The sequence below is a fragment of the Danio rerio genome, chromosome 18 (assembly GCF_052040795.2).
Source record: "Danio rerio strain M-AB ecotype USA chromosome 18, GRCz13ab, whole genome shotgun sequence".
In the NCBI taxonomy this organism is placed as follows: Eukaryota; Metazoa; Chordata; class Actinopteri; order Cypriniformes; family Danionidae; genus Danio; species Danio rerio.
In genome coordinates, this window is record NC_141038.1 from 24,673,714 (window position 1) to 24,693,607 (window position 19,894).

At 36.1% G+C, this 19,894-nt stretch overlaps 1 protein-coding gene and 1 long non-coding RNA gene across 37 annotated transcripts in view; one reads left to right on the forward strand and one right to left on the reverse strand.

The window, feature by feature from the left end:
* Positions 1-5,483: 5,483 nt before the first annotated feature.
* On the reverse strand, positions 5,484-8,814 carry LOC103909137 (uncharacterized). The gene is made up of 3 exons (XR_015514965.1): positions 8,721-8,814; positions 7,054-7,235; positions 5,484-6,247 (listed from the first exon to the last, which is right to left on the reverse strand). It is a non-coding gene; the product is annotated as an uncharacterized LOC103909137 (long non-coding RNA).
* The window catches only part of mef2aa (myocyte enhancer factor 2aa), a 169,736-nt gene continuing 156,015 nt past the window's right edge, over positions 6,174-19,894 (forward strand). For 18 of the 36 annotated variants that reach the window (XM_087291526.1, XM_087291531.1, XM_087291535.1 and 15 more), the window contains exons 1-2: positions 6,174-6,427; positions 19,026-19,162. The gene's annotated coding sequence lies outside the window, so the exon portion shown is untranslated. 36 annotated transcript variants of the gene reach the window in all.

A 19,894-nucleotide genomic window follows, 5' to 3' on the forward strand; every position in this document is an offset into this window, starting at 1 on the left:
GCGTTTTTAACGTGACTTTGCACGCGATAAGAGAATATAGCCAGTTAACCTGATACAGTACACTCGGTTACAAGTAACAAAACACAACTAAATACATTTGCAAGCTAGAGTCAACGAGGCAACAACTTTAACCGCACGTACTTACACTTGAGAAATGGAAGAAACCCATCCTGATGTCCATCAGTAAGTTACTGATCCTTCCTTTAACAAACGCAGATGAAGTATTCTTTGTAGCATGTAGCTTCCAGAAGTTTCCAGTAGTTTCCAACTGCTTGGCTATAATGCTGAGGTTTCATCTTTGGGTAGAGACTCAATATATCCATCTGCAATGTGACTTCAATCGACCGGCATGTTTGTGTGCGTGTGTTTGTGGGTGTGTGTGTGTGTGTGTCTGGGTTACTGCGTCAGAGGGCGGGGCCTCAGGTTTGAAATCTCCCGGGTTTGCGCGTGCACGTGAAAAACTTTGTTTCGTTCGTACGTCATGGCGAAACACCTAATGAGTCGGTATCAAGGCGACTCGTTTGAAGCACTATGAATCGACTCTTTTATAGATGAATCAACAGTTTTAAACACTGTATTCTTACAGATTTAAGCCTTAGCTGGATACTTCACTTCACTTAGAGCTGTGTTACACACTACATGGAGGGGAATTTTCAAAAACCCATAATATGGGCTCTTTAATAATACTGAAATGTGGCCTAACAGAATTGTATATAATTTTAAATTTATAAATGTGGTATAAAAAAGTGTACTTAGTTCTTTCCACATGAAGATACTTATTCCGAGATTATGCAGTGCTATTGATACAATCTAAAAATGATGCCACGTTATCCATAATCCTGGACCAGGCCATATCCTGAGCTGATGCTGTGGTGGTCATGGAGGAGCAGAGAGCATGAGACTGATTCCTGAAAGACCACAGTGACAGACGCGTCTCTGCATTAATCCCGTGGGCCAGCCTCAACACCCGCCGGTTACCTACTCACACCTGCAGTTGTCCACGATGGACATCCAGCAATCTCCAGCCTCCGGCACCTCGACTGCAGTTCTGCACAAGTTTGGCCAGAGGAGAAATGGTCATGCCCGCAACAGATACTGGTTTCTCTCATGGTTTTATTTCCCATAACTTTTGTCAATTGGTAAGTTTGTTTCTGGCCACAGTTGCCACTGGCTTGCTTGGTTGGGACCTGTGGAGCTGACATCGATAGATTTGCTCTTCAGTGTTTGAACATTCAGCAATGAAATTTAAACCACACTGAACTTAACTAAATTTCTGAACTTCAAATCTGAAAACTGAACTACTGTATACTGTTTCAATTTACTAAAACTTCTATGTTAAGCTGCTTTGACAAAATCTACATTGTAAAAGCGCTATAGAAGTAAACACGAATTGAATTTATTGAAATTCTTCTACTTTGACTTCACTGACTTCATAAAAAGTCTCACACACAAATATTAAGCTTGATCACCTTTATCTTTGATTATGGTATGTATTTGCTCTGGCATTGTTTCATTTGCATCTGCTTAGCTACATTTATTCCCATCCAGATTTGCATAACATTTTCACCAAGATCTTGTACCTATAATCCAGGATTGAGACCACTGTGCAAAGTCTTCTCCGAAATATCCCAAAGATTTTCAATCAGGTTACAGTCTGGACTCTGTGGTGGCCAATCCATGTGTAAAATTGTGTCTCATTATGCTTCTTGAACTACAGTACTCTTTCACAATTTAAGCATGATGAATCCTTGCAGTGTCTTGCTGGAATATGTCAATGCCACCAGGGAAAACAAATTGATGAAATATGGATATTGATGGAATAACCTGGCCATTTAGTAAATTCAGGTATTCAGCTGACCTTTGGGTATATAATGTTGCTGGACCTAGACCTGACCTGATCTGCATCCTCACAAGCTTTTATGGTAGGCACTAGGCATGATACATGACCTAAAAAATTCAAATTCATTCGCCTCTCTTCCACTGAGTGTGTACTCACACTAGGCATGGTTGCATTGAACCATGCCAGGGTGCAATTGTCTCCCTTCCCCTCTCCCCCGGCAGCCCTCAATCACATTGCATTTTACCTTCCGGGCCTTAGCACAGTTAAGTCATTGAAGATGCAACAAAAGCGCTTTCACTTAGTACAATAGCGATTGCTTAAGTTTTATTGTTTTGCGCATCGATGGATTTGCTCTTCAGTGTTTAGACTTTCAGCTATGAAAAATAAACCAAACTGAAATTAACTAAATTAAACTTTAACTCTGAAATTGGACTGAAAGTTTCAATTAACTAGAACTTCTATGTTAAGCTGCTTTGGCACAATCTACATTGTAAAAGTGCTATAGAAATAAACATGAATTGAATGGGATGTGTGAGATACAGTCAAATCTTTTGCTGTCAGCACACCCTGATATGCCAATATGGTTCTCCAATATCCTTAACATTTTGGATGGTTCTTAATCCAGTTTTAGCAGTTTCAGCAATCTACTTGATATATTCTTTGCTTGATCCATGCCAGTAATCTGGCATTCTGAAAAAGATTAGCATCTTTTTCATGACCACAGGATGTGTCTTCTGACATGGTTGTTCAAGAAATGAGAAGCTACTCTTTGAATCAGTTAGGATTACAGTAAATAACTTCTTAAAAGTTGAAACACTATCATCTATGCAGTAATTTTTCAATAGAATGCTCTTATGTATTTGCTTGGTTAAATTCTGGTGGATTGAAAGATTTGTTAATTTTTAAAGATTTTTTCTTTGTGTGTGTGAGTGTCTGTTTGTGAAAACATACTTAAATTGTGTTTACAAATGAAAATTTTCTCTAAAGTGCACATCCCATCAAGAAACTTTTTCTGTGAATCGTTCGAGAACTGTGGAAAGTGAGGGAGATGTTGGTTTATTTTAGCTAGTCCAAGTTGCAATTGAATTCTAATCAAGAATATAACGTCAAATCGATGACCTTTGATATGTTTATTAGTCCAATGAGTCTGTTGTCAAAAACTAGATTCCAGGAAAGTTCAGTCAGAATTCTAACTCTTAACTTGGTGCTCTAATAGTCTATTCTATGAGTGATATTATAAGATCCTTTAATTGGTGGCATAGTATCTAAGCAGTCTGAAGCTATTTGTGGTCTGGTACAATGCTGAAAATGTCAGCTGTCTTCTATTTGAGCAAGGTTTATAAGCCACACTGCAATTCTCTGGGTCTTTATGACCTATCAATACAAAACCTTAACTTCAGCTGGCATAAAACATTCGGCTGTTGAATGCAAAACTTTATGAATTTTTGAAGTAGAAAGTCTAAAAAATTTTCATTCATTCATTTTATTTTCAGCTTAGTCCCTTTAGTAATCCGGGGTCGCCACAGCAGAATGACCGCCAACTTATCCAGCACGTTTTTACGCAGCAGATGCCCTTCCAGCTGCAACCACTATCACTGGGAAAAATCCACACACACACACTATGGACAATTTAGCCTACCCAATTCACCTGTACCGCATGTCTTTAGACTATGGGGGAAACCGCAGCACCTGGAGGAAACTTACGTGAACGCAGCGAGAACATGGAAACTCCATACAGAAACGCCTACTAACCCAGTCAAGGCTCGAACCAGCGACCTTCTTGCTGTGAGGCAACAACGCTACCTACTGCGCCACTGCTAGATTTTTTTTTTCCAAATAAACTTACAACTTACTAAAAAATATCATTAAATTGCACCATACGCAGTGGCGCAGTAGGTAGTGCTGTTGCCTCACAGCAAGAAGGTCGCTGGGTCGCTGGTTGGAACCTCGACTCAGCTCAGTTGGCGTTTCTGTGTGGAGTTTGCATGTTCTCCCTGCGTTCGTGTGGGTTTCCTCCGGGTGCTCCGGTTTCCCCCACAGTCCAAAGACGTGGTACAGATGAATTGGGTAGGCTAAATTGTCCATAGTGTATGAGTGTGTGTATGAACGAGTGTGTGGATGTTTCCCAGAGATGGGCTGCGGCTGGAAGAGCATCTGCTGTAAAAATGTGCTGGATAAGTTGGCGGTTCATTCTGCTGTGGCGACCCCGGATTAATAAGTGGAATGAATGAATGAATACACCATAATCTACCTTTGTGAAACTATTCATGTGCATTAATTGGGAACCTATTAGTAAGCTCCTCCTCTCAACTGTAGATGAGCTAATAGAAATCAAGTATCAGCTGCACAGGGACTGTAACGTGTTTACACCTTGAACTACATATGACATGATGGTGTGTAACAAGATAAAAGGCATCTTTTCAATCTTAGTTTTTGTCTGAACTATCTGCAACAGTGAAGCATGAAGTTTCTAATTCTGTGACACTGTGATTAAACTACTGTACTATGACATGACCTCAGGTGCTGATTATGTGCTATATCCAGGCTTAAATGCTACTAATGAGAGTTTGAAAACCAATTTACGTGAAATATTTTGCCATACTAAAAGTGGAAGCAGATAATTTACCCCAGATCTTGAAAATAAAATAACTACAACCCCTAATCAGAAAAAGTCGGGACAGTATGGAAAAAGCAAATAAAAAAGGAAATAGTGATTTCTAAATTTACTTTTACTATTTCATTGCAGACAATACAACAAACATTATTTAATGCCTTCCTCATGGTTTTTATTGTTTTGTTTTTCCAAATAAGCAAGTATTACAATTTAGGTTCTTGCAACACATTTCAAAAATGTTGGAACAGAACAGCATACACCATTTTGTGATGTTGCCATTCCTTTTCACAGCACTTAAAAGACGTTTAGTGACTGAAGACACCAAATGATAAAGTGTTTCAGGTGTAATTTTGTCTTATTCGTCTTGCAAACAAGTCTTAACGTGGGCAACAGTATGGGGTCTTGGTTGTCACATTTTGCACTTCAAAATGTGCCACACATTCTCTATTGGAGACAGGTCAGGACTGCAGGCAGGCCAGTCAAGTACCAGTATCTTCCGCAGCCAGGACTTTGTAATGTGTGCAGAATGTGATTTTGCATTGTCTTGTATGCATGGGCGTCTCTGGAAAAGATGTCTTTTTGAAGGCAGCATATTGTGCTCCAGAATTACTATGTGCTTTTCATCATCACAGAAAACTAGACAAAGAAAATTTAAAAATCCCCACTTTCTTTTTCTTTTTTTGCCTTTCCCATACTGTCCCAACTTTTTCTGATTTGGGGTTGTAAGTTTAAAAAAGCATTAAAACAGTGACAAATATCAGTCACTCAGCATGTACTTTTAATAAAAAAGATGTTTAATATGTATTAATTAGATTTTAAATATTAACATTTTGTTGGAAGTGCAGTGCACTATTCTGCGCTTCTGAATGGCTAGTACTTAAAGGTTTCTGTTGCGTCAAGTCTGGTTTGAAAAGCCTTATGATTGTCACTGACATAGCATAAACACCATCAAACCATAAACTTCTCTATGGTGCCGAAAGCTAAAACTCTTTAATTATTAGAAAATAATGCACAAACGACGTAGGTTTTCTACTAAGTCATTAATTATTTATTTTCCCTACAGTACATTATCAATGCCATTGTGATAACATGGAAATCCTCCCATTTACATTGGGATCTGTAAACCCATGTTTCCAAACAATCATTATGCATCATTATTTCTAAAAATGTGCATACCCCTCCATGGCATATTTGAGTAGAGGTGTAGTGGTCCTTCTATGTCCAAAAGGTATCAAAAGTATAGTGGGGCAAGGTTTTCAAACTGACAGTTATGATTCTAAGATTGCGTTTAGTTATCCAAGAAAATGTTCAATGCGAAGCTTCATGGCAACTTACAGTATGATTTGAAATCATCCTCAAATGTTGGTGGCTAATGTAACATGACTTCTACTGGCAATTAAAATTACACTTGAAAATACTGGTGCCATCGCTGGCAAAGTTTTACAATGAGAAAGCAAACCAACAGGGCATCATTCCTTATATCGTCCCTTTCTCTTGTGAATAGTCAGCCATTGTTGTTCTCCGATCAGCACAATTTTGCACTTTTATCAATACTAATAAGACAAAACACATCTAACACACTCAGTATTTGTGAGTGACAGCTGCGGCTGGTCCACCACTCCCCTGAGCCAAGCCCTGTCACATACACGCATGCCCAGCGTGTCAGCGTCCATCTGGGATCCTACCCTTCAAACTTCTGTCGCCCAGCTCCCTTCCGGCAGAAAGACCCAGGGACGAGAGTGTGAAGTCAGGCCTCACAGGGGCAAGAAGAAAGCCGTCCAAAGCCAGCTGGTCTGGCTTTGAGGAAAGCAAAGAGAGACAGAAAGCACAAGAGAGATAGAGAGAACGTGGAGGAGGAAGAAGAGAAGAGAGAATTAATGTGATAAAAGGGAATTAAGAAAGTAAAAGTGGCACACCTGGGGAAGGCCTGAGCAGCAGGTTCTGTGAAGGGGATCGATCATCTCTACAGACAGGTGAGAGACACACAACTTCACAGAGATGGAGGGGATTGTGCATGAATTATTGACACATGACCTGACCGATTGTGATAAGTAAGTAATAGGCTAGCGCAAGCAAAGAAGGCAACAGCTTAACATCTATCTATTATTAATCAACAACATCTTTTTACATTTTAAGGTCCTTTACTTATGCATTTTAAATCTCAAACGTTTTTTTTTTTTTTTTTACATTTTGAAAATTTGTTAAAACTCTTTATAATGAAAGGTTTTGTTTGTTAATGCTGAAATTATACATTAATCTATTTTTTATAATTTCTAAACAAAATACCTAAAAAATAATATTTAATATAATTTATACTAATGTACAACATAATAATGGACAGCTCATTCTGATTGTGGGCTGTTTTACTAGCAATTCATTTTTTCACATAATCAAAGTAAATTTGATTATACATATATATATATATATATATATATATATATATATATATATATATATATATATATATATATATATATATATAATTTTAAAACTAATTTTTGTAAGATTTAAAATTTTGCAATTATATTATTATTATTATTATTATTATTATTATTATCTAAAAACAGCTAAATAAAATAATTTACAGTTGGTTACTTACTCAGTTGGATGGAAGAAAAAAGCTACATGTGTTACTTTCCGGCTAATATGTAGACCACAGGTGGCTGGTGTTCAGTGCGGTTTGTTAGGGTTCTGGTGCCAATGGGTGTTTGCACAGGGGATCCGGAGTATGTGCCCAGCCCTGATGGGACTATTTTTATGTACAGCTCCAGCTTTACAAGGCTTCAAATAGAAAGTGAAAAAATGTGAAGTCATGAAGTACACATAATCAGGGATTTCATCATGGATTACTAACTTTTATATTTCTTTTTTATTTTTATATAAAAATTCAATAATGGAACTAAATAAATAGTACTCATATTAATCAAGGACACAATCAAATAATCAAAAGGTGACAGTGGCTACATATATAAATGATTGTACTCCAATATTAATTGAACATAATCAGCCAATCAGCATATTGGAATGATATCTGAAACTATAATCACAAGTAAGCAAAGTAGTCATTTTAAAGTAAAAATTTAATTTTACATTATTTATGTTGTATCATTGACAATCATAAACAATCATACGTGGCAAGAGAGCAAGAGACCTTTTCAATCATATTAGCAATATAATTATTAATAAAGGGGCGACATGGTGGCTCAGTGGTTAGCACTGTCGCCTTGCAGCAAGAAGGTCGCTGGGTGGAGTCCCAGCTGGGTAAGCTGGGTAAATTGCATGTTCACCCAGTGTTCTTGTAGGTTTCCTAGTACCAGGTTGCAGCTGGAAGGGCATCCACAGTGTAAAATTTATTCTAGGTAAGTTGGCGGTTGATTCCGCTGTGGAGACCCCAGATTAATAATGGGACAAAGCCGAAAAGAAAATGTATCAATGAATAAAATTGACAGTAGTGTGTGTGAATGAGTGTGTATGAATGTTTCCCATTACTGGGTTGCAGCTGGAAGGGCATCTGTATAAAACATATGCTGGATAAGTTGGCGGTTCATTCTGCGGTGGCAACCCCAGATTAATAAAGGGACTAAGCTGAAGAAAAATGAATGAATTAATTATTAATAAATATTATTATTATTATATTCAAACTTTTGATAGACTTTGTGTGTTAATTGTGAAATAAAAGTATTCTAAATAATCACATTAACAAACATCTGTTCACAATCACTTACAAGAATTTTTTTTTTTAACTAATTGTTTTAATTAATGTACTATATCAATATGGAGATTATTGATCGTTATAACCTATTAATTCTCAGGAAGAATAAGCAAGGAAACTACTTGTTAGTTTTATCTTAACATTTTAATATTCTGTAAAAATATCAAATTGTATTCATGCTACAAACATGTTTACTATGAAATCTAAATTGCTGCCAGTTTTTACAGCGGTATAAATCAGAGATTGTTTTATATTTGTTTTATACATCAAGATTTGTGTACACTGTACAGGTACAATTTTTGAAGCTCAGTGTGCTTAAAACAAGTATGTAGCCTACCTGATTGTCCTGTCACAGTATTGTAACAAACCCAGTGGATAAGACATTTATGAAAGTGAAGACACTCACCGTTTACTAACAACAAAGTCCAAACATAACCACACACAAATAAAAGAAACTGAATCACTGATTCTTGTATAAACCTTTCTACGCAGTTTTGCATTGTTTTAACTGTTTTTTATGTAATTCCTTTGATGTCCTGCGTGTCGCTTTTTACCTGCTGTAAAGCGGTTGTAATACAAATTCTCTGTAAGTCCCAGCAAAACAACTCATGTTCAGCACCACACCTCTTCCACAGATCCTACAACTACACGTGACACAGCCACATGCAACGTAAAACGCAGTCAGCCTCTTTTCTCTGATTGGATGCTTACACGACGCCGCAGGATCCGATTGGAGGAGAAAGATGTCACTTCTAAAGCACTGACCCTATTGTTACTGTTGTTTTATAGAACTTACGTCAATCGTATCTAAGGTAGTGCCAGTCTTACGACCATAATAAATATTACAATTGCTCCGCACGTAACGGGCTTTTAGCAAACAGAGACTAATCGCTGCACTTGAGGATTTTACTCGGCAGTGACGCTTTTATTAACTTTTACACTTCCTCGTTGCTCTGACATGCATGTTTAAGTGACTATTCGAGTTGTTTGTTCGCTTTTTAAAACTGTTAAACACGGTGATGTCATGGTGTGGCGGTTAGTGAGCCGTTTCCTCTCGCTCTCTCCTGAAGTTTCGCACTCGCTTAATTTAGCCGCTTTTACTTATGACAAAAGACGGTGTCTGCTAGATTTCCTCCGTGCAGTTTTCATCACGGTTAAGTCGCAGTTCTCGAGTTTATCATATTTGTTTTTAAACTGTAGATGAGACACGAGTAGAGTAGGAGGTGGAGGATGAGGAGGCGGCGTTGTATGGCAAGCCCCTTTCACATTTCCCCCTTAAATCTAACTAGTTTCCGTTTTATGACTTTAAGTTTTAACAAAGTAATGCATTAGTGATAGTCTCAACAATAGTTGTTCTTTGCTGGTGACCACAATCCCAAAACAAACTGATATAGTTTTTCCATTAAACTCTGTGGAAATAGATCTGTGGTTTAGATATGTCTGGACAAGTAGCCTGTGTATTCAAATAGGTGTTTTTTACAGGTTCACGTCTGACTTGTATTGTATTAGGCTAGTGCTTATATCTGTATATGTGTAAACCCAAAAGATAGACCTTCAAGACTCAGTAGTAGCAGTTATATACATACATATATATATATATATACACGTTAGAGAGAGAGAGAGAGAGAGTAGTAATTATTTATCAGACACTAACGAGTTCTGATAATTATTTGTCCAAAGTATAATTTTTAATGTACACATACAGTTCAGTTAAATTATACATTCACTTCATTTCTTTGATTCATTCTTCCCTCTACATTTTTTGAGCTACAAAAATATGTTTGTATCTGATTAAAATAGATTGTAATCACCTCATACAAGTGCTCACAGTTGTGTCTACTATTTTTACATTCTTAGGAGTTTGTACTTGTTCTTATGTTTTGTTTTAGACTGAAACAATGGCTGATTCAGTGTTGACACCTTGTAAACTGAGTTCAAAAACTGTATTATTCCTCTTGTGTATGGTCTCTTAATTTGCATCTCTTGCGATGTATACTGAACTAAAACTGAAGTTTTAAGTAGACATTGCTCACAGTCAAACACAGCCATTTAAAGTATACTTTTTAAACAGGCCTTCAATGCATGTGCATTGCAACAACTTTCAGCACCTCTTCTGGCCTTCAAGGGTCCGTGTGCCATCTCTCACCACAAGTTATAACTCAAATACATATATTTGGATTATTTCATGCAAGAGTCATAAATTATAGTATTTTTTGAATCTCTTTGCAAAATCTGTGATTTACGTAGTAAAAAATTGTCACTTAAGCATGCAAGCATTCGATTATTGGCTGACATGGTGTTTCAGTAGCTAGTATTGTTGCCTAACGGCAAGAAGGTACCGAGTACAAGTCAGTTGTAACTAGATTAGATATGGTTGCGACCAGAAGTTAAACAAAATTATTTATATTATTTATTGAATTTCCCAATAATTGTATTTTCTTAATGTCTACCTCCACCCAAATCCTAAACCCAGCCATGTATCCTTTTTAGACTTTATCGTCCAAGTCGTGGCTGGACCAGGAGGTTTTTCTGTCTGGAGTTTGCATGTTCTTCCTGATAAATTCCCAGTTCACGCTGCATGGTTTTAACTCTGAATTTTGCTATCAGAGAGAATCGCAGATGCCTGTGAAATATTTGCCATGCTAAACATATCAGGACCTGTTGGTGATTCAAAATCAAGCTGTGTAAATGTTTTCTGACTGAAAAACACATGAGCGATGACCATCAGCCAATGAGTGAACAGTATACAGGACAGTGGAGAGTTCGGGTACACGAACAAAAAAAGAAACATTTGCTTGATCAGTCGCAGAAGCAGTACTTTGCTAAATTATTTATTGACCTTCAACTCTTTTCTTTTTTGTTTTTTGCTTAAAATGTTATTGTAAATCAGTATTTACATAGATTTGAATGGTCTATTTGCCTATTTAAATTTTTTATTTTTTTTGCAGGGTACCATTTACAATCTTGTACATGATCTTGAGGGATTTTATCACTTCACATGTACATTTGTTAGCCAGAGTTGTCTGCGATTATTTGTCACCATGCAGTATTCTCTTGTCACAGAACCATCAGTATGAACACAGCAGCACCTGAATGCTACCCTGGATAGTCATGCAGTATGAAAACAAAAGCAATCCGAGCAATATGAAAATCATGCTCTGTAAACTTGGTCTAAAAGGGACTAAGACTAAAGAAAAGAAAAGTGAGTTATTTATAATGTGAGAGTATTTCAAAAATAGGTTCTAGTATGTCATAATTAGGCCCATAATTAGGATTTTTCTGCAGATTTTTTAACCCATCGTTAATTTTGTTTATTTACTAGAGTAAATGATACTCCCAAAATAATTCTTCAGAAATCCGCTTATTTTTACCAAAATTCTCCGCAGAAATAGCAAAAAATGTCCGCAAATTCCGTCTGGCCCTATTCATAATGCAACAATAGAGCTGAAATACATTCCAGTCATTTGAATGCACTAGTAATTAAAGTAAACTGTAAGTTACTGAGACCTTTATTTCAGAATGTTGATACTGAAACAATACTTGATACTTCCACCTGAAACTAAATGTTGAGTAGGAGGTGTGGCTTGTAGCAAACTAATGGTAAGAGGGGTGTGGCCATTAAATTGAAAAGGACTGCCACTCCAAACTTGGAATCAGATGGTCAGACTTTCACTGAAGATTATCAAACAATTTTTGTTTAATGATTTAACTTGCACTGATTCATTGTTCAACTTAAAGGCTGATTTATACTTCTACTTCAATCTGCGTATGGTCCGGTGCAGCCTTCACAAAGTCACATAACCCTCGCTGTGGCCGACGCTGAAGCACACCTCTCAAAAAATGTAACTACACGTTGCAATGACTCTTAGCACAAGCACCGTGATTGGTCGTTTTGGTAGCAATGATGAGCGTGGGCAGTGCTGAGAGCCGCAAGACCGATAGAGCTGTTTACAAGTGTGAAGTCCCGTGAAGGAGCTCCAGATGGAAATGTTTGTTTTGTGTTCACCTTATGATTAAAGTTGTTGCACGCTAGTTTGAGCCTCTAAATGAGCAAGTTTTAGCTTCTTCGTTCAGAAAAAAACAAAATACTCCTGAAAAAACTCAACACAGAGGAACATAAAAACTTACTGCCAGTTAACTTTTCGCAGATGTTATTGTAGAGCAACACAAACAGCACAATGAAGTATAAATGCACAGCTACGTGCAGGGCAGGCACCATGGGTCACGCCGATCACCCAACGCAGAAGTATAAACCAGCAAAATGACTTACAATGTGCACCGGCAAACAAACATTGTAAATCTTAATTTTACACAGACTGTCAGTAGGGATATTTTAAAACCACTAGTAGGCTTATTTGTGACAACAGAGCAGTTACAAGTAAAACTTAAAAAAAAAAACTGGTAATTTCAGATCTTATTAATTGTAACACACAGTGTTACAGTGTAACACACAGTGTAACAGTGGCCTATATAACATATGTTAAAACGGCTTGCCGTATGAGGTTGACTCCGTCTAGTGTTCGTCATTTAGAGGAGGAGCTTATGTTGTGACAAGAGCGACTGCTGCTTCTTCTGAGTTTGTCAGCTCAGCTCCCGAAAATAGAAGCCGTGTGTCAATGTGACTGAAAATACATTTATGTCACAGTGTATCCACGGGAGTCACTGATACACAGTATCTATATACAGCGAGGGGGACCACGGAGAAAAAAGGTGAGTCGCAAAAATAGTAACAATGTTACACAGCAGCGGACTCAGAGAGAGGGAGAGAGAAGAGAGGAGGGAGTCGTGGAGTGAGATTGGATGAGCGCAAATTAAACGCGTTACAATTCGTTTGGGAAGCTTAAACATGTTTGTCATGTGCGTGTCTCAATGGTCGGCAACAAGCTCGAAGTGTTTTGTCCCGAGTCGCGCCTTCAGACTGAAGGACAACACTGTTTATCGTGCTCGTAATTCTCTGTAGAAGAGCTCGTGCGTGGTTCAGTTCACTTTGACACTTGGCAAATGTTGCGCCGAGTCTCTCATCATTGTTTCCCGGGCGTTGTTAAATGTCTTTGGAGGAGCTATTGAAAAAAGACCGATAGCTTATAATGGCGCTAAAGTAAAGAAATTGTGTGTATACTTAACTTTGGAAACCGTTAAGCTTTCACTTAGGGATATTCAGGATTCATTGGCTGAAAGGGTCACCTGCAGAAGTTCACAACTTGAGAATAGAGCTAGTTTACCTTCAGAACTTATGCGATTGAATTTTTGTTGATTCTAATGTTTCATTGTGTTGCTTTTGAACATGTTGACAGTCTGGTTAAAGTAGCACGTTGTATATATGTAATTCATTCTAACTTTGATTTTTGGACAGCACAGTTGTTTAAAGCACCAAAACTAGTTCTGACAACTAGAAGTGGTAGCGCAATTTTCGTAGACGTCAGAGGATGCAATTTGTGATGAGTAAATGTTTTACATTTTAATACACATTAAACACGCACTGTTTGCAGGGTTGAAATGTAGGGCATTGCCTCCGTAACTAAAGCACGTCCGATCACTTTATCAATCTATCGTATATCTTTGTCTTTTATCTATTAAAACTAACTTTAAAGTAATTTCGGACATTTTTCTGTCTGATATGGAGATGGTGCTGGTCTGTTAAGAAGTTTTGTATAGTTGACATAACAGCAATAAGTGTCATATTGGTGAACCGTCTCAGATTTATTGGAGTCACACTATATGTTAGTGAATAAACTGAGACAAGTGTAAATTGATCCCATCAATTATATTATAATAGCTTTTCAATTGTGATTTAATGCTATTTGTGGGGTCACGCGGTTCTGTTACAAACAAGTGAGAGGTCTAGATATTGTGTGGTACATCATTGTGACTCATCTGCAAGGCCATTAAACTACAGCAGTGTTATTCAATTAAAATTTTTAGTTCATTTTAATTTATTTGTAGTATTATTGGATTTGATTTAATTAGCATTAGGGTCATAAAATGCCCAGTTTTGACTTCTCTCTAAACAAACAAACAAACAAATGTAAGCTAAAGTTCTTATTCTGAATAGTTTGAAGCAAAACTGATTTGATGTTATTCTCAGCACCTTCATAAAGGCTTAATTCAAACCAGCTTTAATAGTTTAGTACAAACTATAGCAGGAAAAAATAAATTTAATTAACAAACAGTGCTTTAAATGCATTACCTTTGTGCCACAATCGTTTCACTGTAAATCCTTTTTTTTTTTTGTTGTGCTGTGTGTTCTTTCTGCAAGAGCTGCTGACTTGGACATGCACAGTGAGGGAACAACCTAATCATCCACATGCAGAGAGTGTAGTACTTGTGCTTGTAAGATTACACATGCCTCTGTTAATGGCTCTGTAGCCCGCCATTTAGTTATCAGCAAAGTGCCTTAGGCTTTCCTTAAACGCTACATTACAAGATGTCATTTTGACCTTCAGAAAAAATGTGTTAGGTGTGTTATTATAAATAATTCATATTGATAAAGATATAAAATTGATCAAATCAATACAAAAGCAAAACACAATGTCTTGACCTGTTGTCCTAATGTCAGAGGCTAAATGCGTTCATAGTATTGCTCATTGCTTGTGTCTGAAAGGCATTGTAATTACGAGGCACACGAGATAGACAATCAGGTCACAGTACATAATCATGAAAATGACCTCAGGAGGAATGTTTGTCTGCTGATTGTTTGCTGGCTTTTAAGAAGCTTAAAATCAGTGGACATAGCCCCTTGCCGTTAATTCAGTGATAAATATTTAAAATTTTAAAGATGCACCGAAAGATTGTTTTATAGAAAAGCAAGTGTTTTGTTCTAAAATGAACATATGTATTAGTGTTTGTTTTGAATTTGAGCACATTGTATTTGTTATAAAGACATGAAATACAGTAACACAGATAATTAATTTCTGTATTTACATCTGTAATTACACTGTTGTAATTATCCCATCTGCAAAAAAGTAATGTTTGCAATATAGCAACATAATAAGTACAATACATTATATCAAACAATAAATCCATAGTAGTCAAAGACTCTAAAGTTAAATTAAAATATGTAATGTGGCAGGACTGAAAAAAGATGCTTGTCAAGAGGCAAATGTGAGTTAGAAATCAGCGTCAATTCGTTTATGAAACTGCATCACTTACCAGTTGGCCGGTAACTATAAATAAATAGCAGTGTCTTGTAACGTGGTGTGGTATAACTGCTGTATTGAAACTAAATTAATATGCATATTCTCTATTCTATAAATATTTAATGCGCTGCATCATTTACAGTGAGGTAAACATCTTTATACGTTGTATTAGAAGGGTTTACAGCTGTCAACAAAAGAGTATGTTATATAATAATAATAATAGTAATATTAATACCAAAAATTTAATAATTCTTATATACAATAAAAAGTAGTAATATTAAATGCTTTATAATTCCATAATATAATTATTTATATTTATTTATTTATAGTGGAGGAATTCTATGGAAATGTCAACCTTGCCATGAAAAAAATTAAGTTTTCGCCAAAATATCGAAACTGTTTCTGCGTTTTTTGTGCAAGCAAGTATTTTACATGCTTTAAAAATACTCAAAAATGTCTCTGTTAATGTTTTAACTATTATAATTGATTTACTAAAATCACACAAGTGCCAATTTCACATCTGTCACATCCATCATGGATCTTTTTCCTCATAAATGCAAAAAAATAAATAAATAAATAAAATGATTTGTTTTTGTTCTATAGTGAGCCGACTCTTTTCCTTTCGATTAGCGTTAATTATTTTGGGTTGTTTTGGGTTAGGCAGTTTAATTCACAGAATTTCTACAAAGTAAAGTTATATACAGTAAACTTTTTCCGTCACATCCATAACACATGTTCCTCATTTAAAATCTAAAAATGTTTACAGATTGATATTTTTTTCTGCTCCTATAACTATGTGGTTAGTTGTTTTTTCGAAAATATAAACAGATGATTCAATACAGTGTTAACATATACTTTCTCTGTGAATTCTGTGTTTTAAGATTTTACTGCAAATATCACACCTTATATATAACGCTGCAATATAATGCTGCTATTACTCATGTAAATAGACATGTCACTCCAATTTGACCTACTTGTTTTTAATAAAACAATAAAGCACATGTAATTTCATGGTGGATAAAAATATTCATGGCCAGTAGATTTTCTCAAGTTGCCGGCCATTGGCAGGTATGAAAAAAATAAATTAATAATAAAAAACGACACAAGTTTATATAAAACCATAAGTGAATAAGAAGTATATGTCTGAAGGACAGGCTTTTATTCTGCCTTGCTGCCAACATTAGTTCTATTTAACGGTTTGATCTCTATGCTCTCTGACTGAGATATCAGCCCATGAACTGTAAGTATAGCACTGAAGTGCTGCAAACTATGTTAAAATATGTTTTAATTAAATTTGTTTTGCTGCCCTCCGCCGATGCATTATAAAGAATTAATATCCCAGTCAAGTGTATAATGCCATCACACTTTTTCCATCTAGCCTTCGGTGCGACTTCATTATAGTTTAATAAGCCCAAACTAAACATGGGTGCAAAGTCAGCACTGAAAACACCACACTGAAACTCAATAGCTTTCAGTTTACACACTCGACAATGAATTAGTCAGCGAAGGAATTCTTTTAATATTCTGAATGCTGTTCACCCGACATGGCCCTCTTCAAATCTGATAAAGCACAACATCACACTTGAAGCTGCATGGTGTCCTGCTGTGCTCTGTTAATAAAGCATCTTTTGTTTAAGATGTGTTATTTCGTTTACTCACTGCACTAGTTGTATTGCTTGTTTTACAAAAATATATACTTATTTCTCATATATATATATATATATATATATATATATATATATATATATATATATATATATATATATATATATATTTTACATTTTATGTTCCTTTAATCACTTCATTTTTCAAGCACAGTCACTGCTAATAGCATTGAAGATAATCATTATGGAATAGGACTTCCAGGATAAACTCAACATCACTTAATCAAAGATTTTTGCTGCTTTTTTAAACTACTTGTTTAAAATAAGCTTAATCCACACAATTCTTGAGTTTTTTTTATAGGAACAACTTAATAGTTCTATGTTCCACTTGTAAAAAGTTTACTTAATTGATTTGTGTTGGGAATTGTGTGGAACCCAGCATTTTTTACTGTCAACACTGGACTTTAATCATCTGTCTAACTGACTTTGTGTGTTGTACAGCTTTTGATCTGAGCACACTTGAGCTGTAGAAGAGCTATTCCATTCAAATATCAACCTTGCCATGAAAAAAAAAAGTTTTCACCAAAATAGAGAAACCGTTTCTACATTCTATAAAGTTTTTCCCTCTATTAATGCAAAAATGTCTAATGAAATAAAATCAACGATTTTTGTTATATAGTGAGCTGACTCTTATCTTTTTGATTAGCATTAATTCTTTTGGGTTTGGGTTTTCAGTTTTCACCAAAATAGAGAAACCGTTTCTACAATTTTTTGTGACAGCAAGTATTTTACAGTACTTTAAAAATATTGAAAAATGTCTCTCAGTGTTTTCAAACTATTATTTTTGACTTACTAAAGTCACACAAGTGCTAATTTTCATAACGAAAAAGTATCTCATTCATAATGAAGCTTTTCCCTCGTTAATGGAAAAATTTCAAATAAAATAAAATCAACGATTTTTGTTCTGTAGTGAGCCGGCTCTTATCCTTTTGATTAGCATTGTTTCTTTTGGGTTGTGCTGTGTAATTCACAGAATTTCTACAAAGTATGCTGTATACTGGAAACTTGCTAATTTTTTTGGATGCAATTCCATGCAAATATCAACCGTGCCATGAAAAAATTATTTTCACCAAAATAGACAAACTGTTTCTTAATTTTTTTTGTGACTGCAAGCAGTTTACAGTACTTAAAAATATAGAAAAATGTCTCTTTCAGTGTTTTCAAACTATTATATTTGACAAGTGTGAATTTTCATAACAGAGAGATAACACATCCATAACGAAGCTTTTCCCTCATTAATGCAAAAAATGTCAAACAAAATAAAATCAACATTTTTTGTTCGGTAGTGAGCTTTTCCTTTTAATTAGCATTATTTCTTTTGGGTTGTGCAGTTTAATTCGCAAATTTCTACAAAGTATGCTATATACTGTAAACTCGCAAACTTTTTTGGTCACATCCATTACGCATGTTTATTTTCCTCATTTAAATTACAAAAAATGTTTACAGATTCATATTTTTCTGATCTCATAACTCTGTGGTTGGTTCTTTTGGAAAATATTAACAGTTGCTTCAATATAAAATTAACAAAAATACTTTCTATGTGAATATATGTTTAGAGTTTTTACTGCAAATGTCACATCTATAATGCTGGAATTGCTCAGAAGTTTTCTGAGGGCCGCTTTTTAATATTTCTTCCCCAGGCTTGCTGTAGACTGTAGTTTACACTTCATCAGGTATAACACATCAGATTTATAGCGTATGCTAAACGGCGCGCTTGCACCTCACTGTCAGTATGCATCGTCCCAGGGGCGTCTGTCCGTGCCTGTGCCGTTCTTGTGAAATAAAGTCAGCCGTGGTGAAGTCGAGCTCCAGAGGTGGTGATTGGTGTTGCACGGGGTGGGGGTTAGAGCATCTCCCACTGTGCTGTTCATAGCACTCCAATCTCACAGCCTGCTCTCAGCTCCTTCCAGGAGAGAGTGAATAGAGAGAGTCTGGAGTGTGTGGGCGAGTCTGATCTGCAATTAACGCTGGTTGTCAGAAAGGGAAGGCTGGCGTTTACACCATGCTTCTGAATCACTGAGCGAAACACTTTTCCTCTCTTCCCTTCCCCCTCGAACAGGGCATTTTACCCGAGGAAGAGAAAGCACCAGGAAGCTCCAAGTCGAGAGAAGGCATTGAAAGCCAAGGAAGAAAGAACGTAAATAAGCTGGATATTTTGGGTCCAGGACTGAGGATTGCACCGCTTCGTTTGTTAGGGTAAGCTTGACTCTTCTTCTCTTCCTGTCAAACAACGCTGTGTCTGTTTTAATTATACAGAGCCTTACTTTTTTTGTGTTAAATCTGATGAAGTAAACATGATACAGTGCCATATGGTCAGTTGACGTCTAATGTTAAGTGCCTGCCGCCATACTCTACATGTACAATATGACTTATATGGTGTGAAAACAAGTTGTCGCAAATAGGAGTTGCACTAGCTGTGCAGATGCTGTATAGTGTTTAATTTGACGTTTAATTTCATGTTAGCTGAATTTAAAGTGAAACGCCCTGCTCTTAAGTGTCTTATTTGAGTCAGCTGCAGCTGGCAAAAGATGTATTGTTCAGTCTCAAAGTTAACCACGAATACTACTTAACAAGTGGAGGCTGGACTTTTACAAGGCTACCAATATATAATCGTATCCGTCTGTATGTTTTTTTTCTGAAGTGAGGGTTATTTGTTTATTATTTTAAATACTTTGTCTTAAAATATTGTAGAAAAAGTGTAGGATATGCTAAATAATAAAAAATCCATAATTTCTACAAATTATTTAGATATTATTAATTAAATTCAAGGTTGTTAAGTTCAATGTTTGAGATTAGTTGAGGTTTTCATCCACTCAAACCAAAACAAGTCACAACAAAACCACTGAATGACATATTTAATGACACATCTGTGCAATACTTACTGGAAAGTTGTTTTTAGGGGACGTCATTGACTCTTCTTTTGACGCG